Source organism: Amia ocellicauda, chromosome 3 (assembly GCF_036373705.1).
Source record: "Amia ocellicauda isolate fAmiCal2 chromosome 3, fAmiCal2.hap1, whole genome shotgun sequence".
Classification (NCBI taxonomy): Eukaryota; Metazoa; Chordata; class Actinopteri; order Amiiformes; family Amiidae; genus Amia; species Amia ocellicauda.
The window spans coordinates 21,478,369-21,489,779 of record NC_089852.1 but is presented as its reverse complement, the minus strand read 5'-3'; the positions used below and the strand labels follow the sequence as shown (position 1 = coordinate 21,489,779).

Sequence of the window (11,411 nt, the reverse complement as noted above, 5' to 3'; positions counted from 1 at the left end):
ATGCTGAGAACTGTTGTGTAACAATTCAGTTCTGAAATCAAAATGTGATAAAGGCCTACATGTATCAGGAAAACACAAGAAGGCAAGAATGGCATTTTGGAATAACTTATTGAAACTCCATTGTTACAAAAACAACAACAACAAGAACAACAACAAAACACTTTAATTAATTATCTGCTTATTATTATTATTATTATTATTATTATTATTATTATTATTATTATTATTATTATTATTATTATTATTATTATTATTTTGAACTGAATAGCCTAAATGGAAAAAGAAGGAGCTTAAACAATATGACAATGCTAATTGAAAAGAGTGAGTCAATGTTTTGTTTTGTTTCATTGCAATTTTATTTCTTATTCCATTACTTCAGTTAACTGGCAACAATCTTACCAGTTACATCTTACACAGATATATCTATTCAACTCACAGAAGACCATTAAGTTGGCAAGATAGAACACCTGAAGAAAGGAACTGTATCAGCATTGGGTAGCTTAAATCCATAAATATATATTTGATGGGGTTCAAAGCATTTCCTGATACAATTGTGCTTCTATTCCCTGTCACCTTTCCTGACATTTTGTGAAGGTTCTTTCTTGTTAGACTAGTTCATTTACAGGACTGATGACAACTAAAAAAGAACAGCCAGAAAATCATGCAGGATACACACTCACAAGGGCATATGCAACACGTAATATAATTTAACAGGATTATGCAGCTGAGTGAAAATTCTCCTTTAGGATACTTAAGAGATGAGTGGTGCAGAAATGATGCACTGTAACTCACAAAAATGCATAGCAGCCATCTAGAAAAAAAAAATAGTTACATGTTAATGTCGTTAGTCACAGTTATATTAACAAAGCAGGATTTAAATTCATTGGATAATGGGTTCCACACTTGCTGAGCTTCATAGAAGGAAATGCGATACAGACCATTGCTGTTAAAGCTACTTAGATATCTTTTAATGCATTAATATGGGTTAGATTTAAGTTTAATCGTTTTCTAAATCGATATAATTTTTTGACATTTGACATATTTAATATTTGTCATACGTTTTCCTTTATATTTCATTATTATTATTATTTTTGGGTGTGAGCTAAATTATGAAAAGGTATCGGCTTACCAGTTCAGCATCATCATTAACAATATAAGGTATAGGCCTGCTACACTTAAATCCCTAATTAACATTTCATATTGTTTGGAAAGTACCTTTTTAATGTTATTGCTTATTCCCATGAACAAGATACGTCATTTTTAAATAACGCAGACGATGACGTCATAATTCCCACACTCTCCTTCTTTTTGCAATCCGGTGCGATGACAGCGGACAGGGGGGCGGTTCCAAGGTGTCGTCACGCTGGTAACCCGGATGTAGAGGGGTGTCTGTGAGAAAACCCGATCCGGGCGAAGCAGATCCTGAAGGGGGTGAGTTTAGAACAACAAAACAATGAAAACAACAGTATATAGATACAAAAATGTTCTTTTCAATACTTAGTTTGGGGATGGGAGGCGTTGAAGCCGCTGCGGCGAAGTTGCAGGCGATTGTGTGTCGGAGCTGATGTGAGGTTCAGTTGTTGCGGTTTCGCTGCTGGGAGTCTGTGCAGAGTTCAGACTGGTTTAAGCTTCCTCCTCTGAGCCCAGAACAAAACGAGGCGAGGGTCTAACACGCACACAGTATTTTTAAATTAACAAAGTTAGTTGGGTGTAGTTACGACCTGTAGAGGGGTAAATATTATTGAAAATGCTTCTGAAACTGTTGTTATTGTTAAGTTGCGAGTTTAACAGATGATAACGCCAGATTGCTGGACTTGTAACGCGGTGGTTATTGCTTCATGTGTCCATTACAAGCCTACAGTGGAAAATTAATTGTTTAGCGCTTTGAAATTGCTGACATTAAACGGATTTGTGCTTTATTATGATGGGAGACGGGCCTGTGCGTCAGTGTAGAGGTACTTTGCCAGATAATGAGCCTCCTTAGAAAATGCACTAGGAAGGCATCGGCGCTTGCGCTCTGTGGGCTGTTGCAGTATCCTGCCAAATAGTGGTCCACTGTTAGGTTTTGCATGCGCAGTGCAGCGCTGCAGGAGTGCACGCTGCCAGAAAGGGAGCTCTATAGAGAGTAGCTGGGTCAGTGCGAGCTGTGCTGCATTGCAGGATAAGGTCCGACTCCATAAGTGCTTAGTTGTGTCAGCAGTAAAAGTATTGGGGTCAGTCATGATGTTAACAGTGTGAAACCTGACTGGGTATAGACACTAAAACATAAGATAATTCTGTTCAGTGTGTTGTTTCATAATGCATGGAAGTTAATACATAGTATTAAATCACATGTTTTGTATATTTTATTTTAAAACACAAAAACAATGCAGCTCTTTATTATGGCTTTTTAACACTATATTTGATGTGATGCACAAAAGTGACACACATATCTGTATGATTGTATCTCCATTTCCTGGAACAAGAACAATGGACCAGTTATTGTAGTCTGCTTTGTCGACTTTACATTGATTCGTTATTTTTGCCGATGCAGCCTTAATTAGGAGAAAATAAAACTTTAATTTCAGTGTTTTAGTGTTAGGTTAACATTCACTGAGCAAAAGCGTACACAAGCACTATTGGCTGCTTCATTTGTATTTCTGTAGATGGAGATTCCTTGGGATAGGTCCTACATAATTTCTGTGAATTCAAGGCAAAGCTATATCTTGAGACCAAAGTCCTATCATCAAATTAAAAAATAAACTTGTTACATACATATAATGTAACAATTACAATAATATGTTTTAAGTTGAAGGTTACAAAAAAAAGTGAATCTGTCAGAATCATTCTAAAGTGGTAAACACATACTGGAATGGAATCCTTGAGGAGGGGCTGATATTTGTGCCCACAACCTTTGTAGAGTAGTCAGTACAGTTAAAAAATATACTTCATTTACTAAGGCATGACCTTGCTTCAGTGCATCAAGGTGCACAGCAGTATTTCAATAGTTGGTTCTGTGTTACGTGTTTAAATACGATTATGGACTGCATTGTAATGTGTACTTATTGCTCCTGCCTAAGCAAATGTAATACTGTGAAACTTTTTTACATTGGGTCATTAGCTGCAGGCACGTGTCTCTGCATTTATGTAGCTGTTTTGAAATTGGGATGCCTGCCTTTTCCAACAAAAATAGCTTCTTGAAAGACTTCTTTGTGCTGATCATTAGGATACATGCCTTAGGTTTGGGGGTGCAATAATTGAATGATTTATTAACCAAAGTGTCTGGTTCTGGGAGAAACCTGGCAAGCGCCTATCAGTACTGAGACCTCCACAGTACTTGCATTTTGTCACCTTAAAACAAGTTATGTGTTGTAAAGTCTGAACCAATGGCAGTCAGGGCTACTAAACCACCCCAAGTCAAAAATAGGAATCTGATGTCTGTTTGAAACCCCTATTTCATCGATCTGTTTACCTGATTACTATTTTGTCAGCAACCAGGCCCTTCTTGACCTATCAAACCTGCACTGATGCACAGTGTGTCCTAACCTCTGTGACCCAAGTCACATTGTGTGTTATCTTCCTGCAGGGTAAAGCCTGCACTCCATTTGAAAGTATTTAGATTTGCATCTCTGACCTTATAAAAAAAAAAAAATACATGTTGTCTTGCATGCCTTTGCCTCAGTGGTTAAACACGGGATTTGTTTATTGTTTGATTCTATGAATCGGCATATATGACTCTCAACACCAACTCTTTATATCCCGGCACAAACCAGTTAAACCTGTGCTGTGTTCAAGCCTATTGCGGGGCACCATATTGACAAGAAGTTGACAAGAAGAGTCTTCGTCTTCACAGAGCATGGCTTACAAGAAAGATGTTCCTCAGATAAGTGCTGGGTAGAATTTGCTTGTCCATTCACAATACATTCCCTGTTTTTGACTGCTATTTAAGTACAGTAATCTCAAACTATCGCGTGGGTTTCAGGGGACCAACAGAATAAGTATTAAGGAAGGCACTTTTTAGGGAAGTAACACCTGATTTGCAGATTGTAAAGCCAGCAACAAGTATGCACACTGTGGATCAAGATTGAGTGTCAGAATACAAATTGAAGTGTCTGAATGTGATTGGGCTGAATATTGAGTGGCTTGAACTAGGCCCTAAATGTGTACGACAGGGTGCTGTCCTGATTCACAAACCATGTCTCATAAAAGCAGTTTTAACACAGTAAAACCAAGTGTATTGAGTAGAATGTCTTTCTAATATGTTTAAGGGTTTTTCTTTTATGTTTATTTTTTCTTCTTTTGCAAAATGAATCTAATTTGCAGCCCTGGCAATTAACAAACTTCTTGGAGTTGCTGCTACTACTAACAGCTGACTGGAACTGATTGGAAAAAGCAGGAGTTTAATTTTCTGCTGTCCTGCTGGTAGAATGACAAGGCTGGACGGTGCATAATTACTTCATTTTGCAGTTCAGTTTCAACTTGGATAAATGCACACGTGTGTTCCTGTACTGTCTTACCAGAGGGGAGGGAGATCTGTATGTGTTAGATGGGAGTGGGGACCGATGAAAAATGGAAAACCTATTTGGATGGGTAACTACCTGAATGCTGAAGAGTATGTACACTGAAGGCATTGGCTATTTTGTATCAGCTACTGTAGGAAATAATGCAACCGTTTCCTTTCCAAAGGTTTTACAATATTTAGCTATATGAGCCTTATGGGTTTGTTTGCTTTCTTTGCCTGTAGTTTTGAATTGAAAGAGGCTAGTGTGGTTGATGCGTTGTTGTAACAGCCCCGCACTTCTCCAAAAAAACAAAATCAAAACGGAAGCATGTTTTAAATTTGTGAAGGACCGCTCTGTGTTTTTAATTAGGCGGCCCAGACATAGCATGTTTGATAGCGCTTTTCCACCGACAGGGAGCCGTTGCCGGTTCGGAGCCGTTGCCTAATTTGGAATCGTTCTGCGCTTTTCCACCGCAAAAGAACTGGCTCCCGGCCGCACGCAGACGCTTTTTCTGGCACCAATAACTTGCTGGTCTGGAACCAAAGAACCAGTGACGTCGGGTGCCGGGGGGCGGGGTAAAGACGTCTCCACCAAAAGTTATTTGCTGGAGTTCAGCCGCCATGTTTAAAATGCCAGCAGAGATGCGAGCAGTGAGGAGAGGTTTGATTTAAAAATGAGCGAAATCAGCAGCAAACAGCGGTCTGTCAGAGAGACACTACAGTACAGTACACTATGGGCTCACCAGGTCAACTAACTAGTTGGGAGTTGGCAAATGGCAGCAATGAGAGACGACTGAGCTCACCTTCCGTGACAGGAAAGACGTGTTATGGCGATATTATGATGATGAGAGTTAATGCGACAATGTAGATTGGACAGAAATGTTGTTTGTTAATGAACTGGTCATTATCTGGTCCCACGGGCAGAAATGCGGTGTTACGCTGAATCCAGTGCCCCTACGAATCAAGTGGCACCTTTTGGTTTGCGCATGATTAATAATTTATGGATAAATTCATTTTCTTAGCACAGGGCGAATTACACAAAACATACATATTCTACAGTAAGAGAAGATCAAATACACAATAAGATCTGTTACAGTGATGCGCTTTGTGCTCACACGCCAGCAGTGCTGACAGTGGATTATTATTATTATTATTATTATTATTATTATTATTATTATTAATTTATTTGTTTGTTTGTTTGTTAGCAGACGCTCTTATCCAGGGCGACTTTCAAAACATAAGAGCATTGCTGCGTGTCTGGCAACAGAGACAATGCGACAATGATTTGGCACCATCATCCCAGACTTCATCAATAAGCACAATTTCCCATCAAACCATTAACATCACCTGAGATCTCTGACAGTTTATTGATCTGCCCACAACTACGCCGCAAATACCCCCAAAACAGCTGCATCCATAATCAATAGGCTAGCCTACAGTCATTGTTTTAAACAAGAATAAAAGTAAAAATACGCCACAGAATGAATTAAAATGTATCCACTCATACAAAGTATATTCATAATGAACTGTGTGCGCGGTGACGAATGCATGTCAATATCTTGTATTTTATTCAATACAGTAAAAGTGTCTGAAATAGCGAATCGTTGTAAATCCCTTAATGCGTCAATAAAAATAAATAAAAATAAAAGGCTGAGTTATCTTTGCATATTCGTATAGTTGTATTTTCGCTTCTGCTTGTCTATATGTGATCTCTCATTTTTTGTTTTGTTTTTACAGTGTATCTGTGCTGTGTGTAGACGCTGAATGAGTTAAATTTTGATGGTTAAATAGGGTTTCAAAGACCCAGTCCTCCTTGGTGCTGATTATTATTGCTGTGTGTTTCTCCACTATCGTTCTGCTTGGGAATGCCCACATCCAGTGACGTCAGTGTTCGGTTCCAAAACCGGTGGAAAAGCACGCTGGTTCAAAAAAGTTCAGCTGGTTCCCAGGCCGAGCACCAGCTCCGCCTCCAGGTTTGAAGGTGATTAGGAAGTGAGGCTGCAGGGATAGAGAAGTACAGGTTTGGAGTGAACATGTGGAGGAAAGTACAATGTGAGAGATTGTTGGAAAAAAAAAAAAAGCAAAAACTCTTGATGGTGCGAACTTACATTCAGTCTGAAGCGTATTGAAAGAGAAAATAAAAAAGAACACAACATCCTGTCAGTTTTCACCTCTCCATTACATGACTCAGCCAAGTGAAACCAATGGCTTTCCTGTCTCGCTCGAGCCTCCCTGACTGCGATATCTCCCGGAAAGGATGACAAGGCGTGAGTATCTGTCTGACAGGGGTGGGAAAGGGGACTCGAGGTGGCCAGTGCTGGCTGAAACCCTGGGGAGGGAGGGCTGGTGACACGTTTCACACGATGGAGTTTCCTGAGTGGGAGAGGTTTTTGTTTTAATTTGAATGTGATGGGCAGCGCTTGCGTTTGCCGAGTTATGAAGGGTTTCACTGTTTAAGGATCCCTGAAACACCCCCCCCCCCCCCCCCCGCCTCCTCCCTTATCTGAGTGCTTCGGTTCTGGTCTGCATTCTCTGAAACTAACAGTGACACCTAGTGAATGGCAACTGAGCCTCTTCAGATTTTTTTTAATCACCAGTTGTACTGATGACACTGAATAGCAGTAGATTTGAGATGAGTTTGAACTCCACCCATCTTTGGCAAAATGTACTCAACTTTGTGGCTTGAAATGCACTGCACCTGGTGTTGGCATTCAAAACTTGCAGCTTCAACAAATGATAAAATCAATACCAAGTGATGTGCCAATGGAATCTGGTTTTCCTGAGATGCATTTGTCATTTCTTATAGCCTATCTTTTTAACAATCATGTTTAAATGTCCCTTCTGCATGGACATTACACATGATAGCCGGTGACCAAATAATTGCTTTTATGTCTTTATTATTCACCTATCCCATTGATTGAGTTTCAACCGCTTGTTTACAACTGGAGTTGCTGCTTATAAAACAGGCCTTCCTCTTCCTCTCAAGTGGAAGTGCCTCTGAACGTGTTGGGCATTGTGTGTTTCAAACACCCAAGCTCTGACGTGCACCGACTGAAAAAGCATTTAATAAACCCGGAGGGTGGAAAATAACTTATGTCACTCGCGTAATTGGAAATTGGAGTGGCCCGTCTCGCAGTGTGACTCAGTCTCGCCCCCCTCTCAGAATGCAAAGTGCTTTTGTGTGACTTCAACTCAGTGGTGGAGAATTTTAAATGGACTTCCACTCGGTTTCAGGACCAAGCAGAAGAGCGTTTTATGTTTTGGAAAAGTTGATGACCAGGAGATGTCTGGGGTCACCATAGTGAGCCGCAGTCTGTCCAGATCATACTTGTGGAAAATTCTCATCACTTGATTACCTTGACCTGAAGGGCCTTTATTCAATTTTGATTGTTCTTAAAAATGACATCAACCAAAAATATTTTGACGACAAATGTTTTCAACTGCTGCTGTTCCTTCAGGAGCTGTAGTTTTGTTTAAAAGTTTTGGGGAAGAAATGTCAGTATCTAGTCAGTTTTGCTTTGAGGAATTCAAAGCTGTTGAACCCCTAAGCCAAAGCAATTCCCTTTCAACAGCTGCTGTTTTCCACCAGATGGAAAATGAAATAATCAAAACGAGCATTTATGTAGTGTGAGCAAAGAAGGAATAAATGTAACTCTTCCTCCATAATTCTCCAGAAATTAGCTTTGACAGGGTAGGGACGGATCGTAAAGCTGTCGCCGTTAAAGGCTCAAATTCATTACCGCTCAGCTTACTGCAGATATCCCTGGGCCCTGTGTCTTACAGGGTTACTTTGCTGTGGAGCTCCGTATGTAAGAATCCGCATCTTTACGTGTCTTTACCTGTCCTTCTTCCCATTCAGGAATTGAAATGACCTACCTGTTGCTTGACAGCATTCATACGTTGCGGGTGTTTGCGTGTGTGTAATATATACATATACACACACTCCAATGTTGTGTCCCCTAACATTATAAGGGGGGGGGGGGAGCGGGTGTGACTTGCAACAATCCACTACCAACCACCGCCCCCCCCCGTACTCCATGCCTTGTATGTAGGTTCAGACTTCTTAAGGTGATAGGTTTGCATGTGGTCTTAGCATGTACAGTATCCTACAGATCACGGTACCCCAGCTCGATTACACTGCTTTGTGAGTCTTATTTCTATTTCAATTTTGACAAAAAATAATTAACAAACATCTGAAGCTGAATGAGAAGGTAATTAAACCTTGCAGATAATTAGTTTGCCTTTCATTTTTAATCGGAAGAGAAAGTCGTTGTAGCTTTAACACCATTTTTTTGATTGGACAAAGTGTGTTTGTTTCTGTATGTGTGTGTGTGTGGGTGGGGGGTAGTTAGGTGGGGTGGTGGTTGAAACGACATCAATACAATTTTTCGGTATTTCGGTTACTGGTTTTGTTGCTGTGTTACAACACCATGTCACAGCTGGAACACACCCTGAGAAAACGAGGCCTGCAGGAGCAGTGCACTTCAAGAGGCACTGTTCCCCTGCCACAGCTGCTGTTTGGAAAGTGTGGAAGACCGGGAACCTAAAGTGACATTAGGAACTCTGTGACTGCATAGGGTGTGATGAGGATTTGCAGTCTTTTGCTTGTGAGGTGCTCTGCATTACGGTAAATGAATTGTGAAAGCCACACAAACCTTTCAGCCACTGCCAAAACCAAAACGAGAACTCCTGCTTCCCTTAAGCGAAGTGAGCTTGGAAGATGCCTGCTGGTTCAGCTGCCAGCTAGGCCTAGACAATGTTGGATCAAAGCTGGATCATGTGAGAGTACTGCGCTGCTGTGAAGTGCCCATCTGTGTGACTCTTATGTTGCTTGGTTTTGAAATTCTTAGTGCAGTCTGAGGGCAGGGAGGCCATGTGCAGGAGTTTACTGTAGCACAGCTGGATTGCATTAAATACTGGTGAGACTTTTGGGTTTTTTTTCCTGGCAGAAGAATGCTGGACTTCCCGTACATCACTGCCCCCTGTTGCTCTTCGGGGAGCCTGCGGGTCTCGCAGAAATGCAGCAAATTGATGTGCAACTTGTGCACTGGGTCAGTTTCTTGTATAACAAGCAGAGAATGGCTTGTTATTTATTGGTATATATGTATACAGATTTAATGGTTTGTTTGTTTTATTATCTTGTCAAATCTTGCTGACCGAACATGGTGCTCTCTAGCCATGGTAAAGTAAAATCAGTAGTTTCCCTACAGCAGCCAAATTAATCATGTCTTGGACCACTGTAGGGGCTGGTTTCACACTTCCAGATTATTGGTGTTATTTTTTTGCTGAGATGGTCCAAGAGTAGCGTTTATCGATGTCTGGGCTGCCATCAGTAGGAGTATATAAGATTATATAGTCATTTAGTGTTTGTAGACTTGTAAAGTAATGGAGTTTTGAATGGGTAATGGTGAATTGTTTTGCTGTAAGAAACCATTTTCAATTTGGTCAGGAAGGGAATACAATTTAATCTTTCCTATTATAAGCATATGCTTGTGATTCAACAACAGCTCCCAAAAAAACCACAGAAAAACGCTCCTCTGAAATGAACAGAGAGCTATTCTAATTCCGAAGGCTATGAGCTGCTTCCTCATTATTCTGCAGTGAAATTAATAATTACATTAGTGATAATCTTGTTTGTGTTTACATCTTCTAGCCAATTTCTTCTCCTCTGTTTTAATTGATACCTGTCAGGTTGAAGTCTGTAAGAGGAACAGTTTAGAAAAACAGATGCACAGGGAGAAAACTATATGCGATGACAGGCAGGGAGATGGACAACGTTGTTGCTGAGAATCTTTTTTTTTTTAGGCTGGTAGTGGAAGCAGGTTAGAGTTAAATTTCTGCTCTAATACAAGACACAATAAATCCCTCGAATTGGTTCTGGACTCGACTATCACTGGAGCACAGAGGCAAGAACATCTCGGTGTGGAATCAATAGTTCATACCTTTTATGAAATTGAGTTTTTAGAACAGGAGGAATTCTATAAGCAAGGCCGAATATGAAATCATTCTCCAAAAGCCTAATGTGAGCAACCACATCGATTTTTCTGTGTACCAATTATATCTTTAAGTTTTGTCCTGGTATACTGAAGTCTTTAAAGATCTATAACGCATTGAAACAAATCCTTCGGGGTGTACAACATGTATTTTCTGCCGCTTATATATGTGTGCGACTGTCTATTGCAAGGTTAGCTTGCAAATGTACTCTCTTAGCAGAGCCACATGGAGACCGGCTTTTAGTGTAAGGTAACATATGCATTGCTGAATTCAAAACTCAAGTTCTCCTGTCCGTTTTCAAATTGGGTAAAACTGTGCCAGCCACCCAGCCTCCCTAGCAAAGAATTACACCCTTTCTTTGTCCCTATCCCAAGTCAAATGTGGTCTCTTTCAAATCAGGCTTCCTATAAAAAACTGTACACTGTTGTCTGGAAAAGCATCTGTGAAACTGATGAAAATGAAAAGCTTTTAAGCACATTTGATGCCACCATATTCTGTATGCTTCAGTGCAGAATGTTAATGTGAGACAGATTGGATCTGCTATTTCAAGGTGCTTTCCTTGATTTACTTTACAGCAACAAATTAAAACATTTTTTGTTTTGTTTACTAAACTGCTTTGGCTCCTGTTCAAAGAACTTTTGTTGTTGTAAGTAGTAACATGCTATTCTGAAAATGCTTTAACTTTCTCCCTTTTTAATTGATCCCCCCACCCCTGAAGTACATGACTTTGAACCCCTGTCTAATTTGGTCATTAGTTAGTAGCTTATTGCTTCAATTCCCCAGTCATTGAGTTTCCCTAAGGATGTCTTAATCCTGGTTGCAAACACACATAACTCGCTGGTTCTAAGGTGGGCCTGGGTCTACTTGCATTCAGAACCCATTACTGTCCCTTTGGTTCTGCATTGAGTATGTGGTGGGCCTAGTAGCGCTTGTGGGT

At 40.3% G+C, this 11,411-nt stretch overlaps 1 protein-coding gene across 4 annotated transcripts in view; it reads left to right on the top strand.

The window, feature by feature from the left end:
* The first annotated feature begins 1,344 nt into the window (after window positions 1-1,344).
* spop (speckle type BTB/POZ protein) overlaps window positions 1,345-11,411 on the top strand; it is a 106,343-nt gene continuing 96,276 nt past the window's right edge. For 3 of the 4 annotated variants that reach the window (XM_066698447.1, XM_066698445.1, XM_066698446.1), the window contains exon 1: window positions 1,345-1,431. The gene's annotated coding sequence lies outside the window, so the exon portion shown is untranslated. The remainder of the gene's footprint in view (window positions 1,432-11,411) is intronic. The other variant, XM_066698448.1, reaches the window with a different exon arrangement.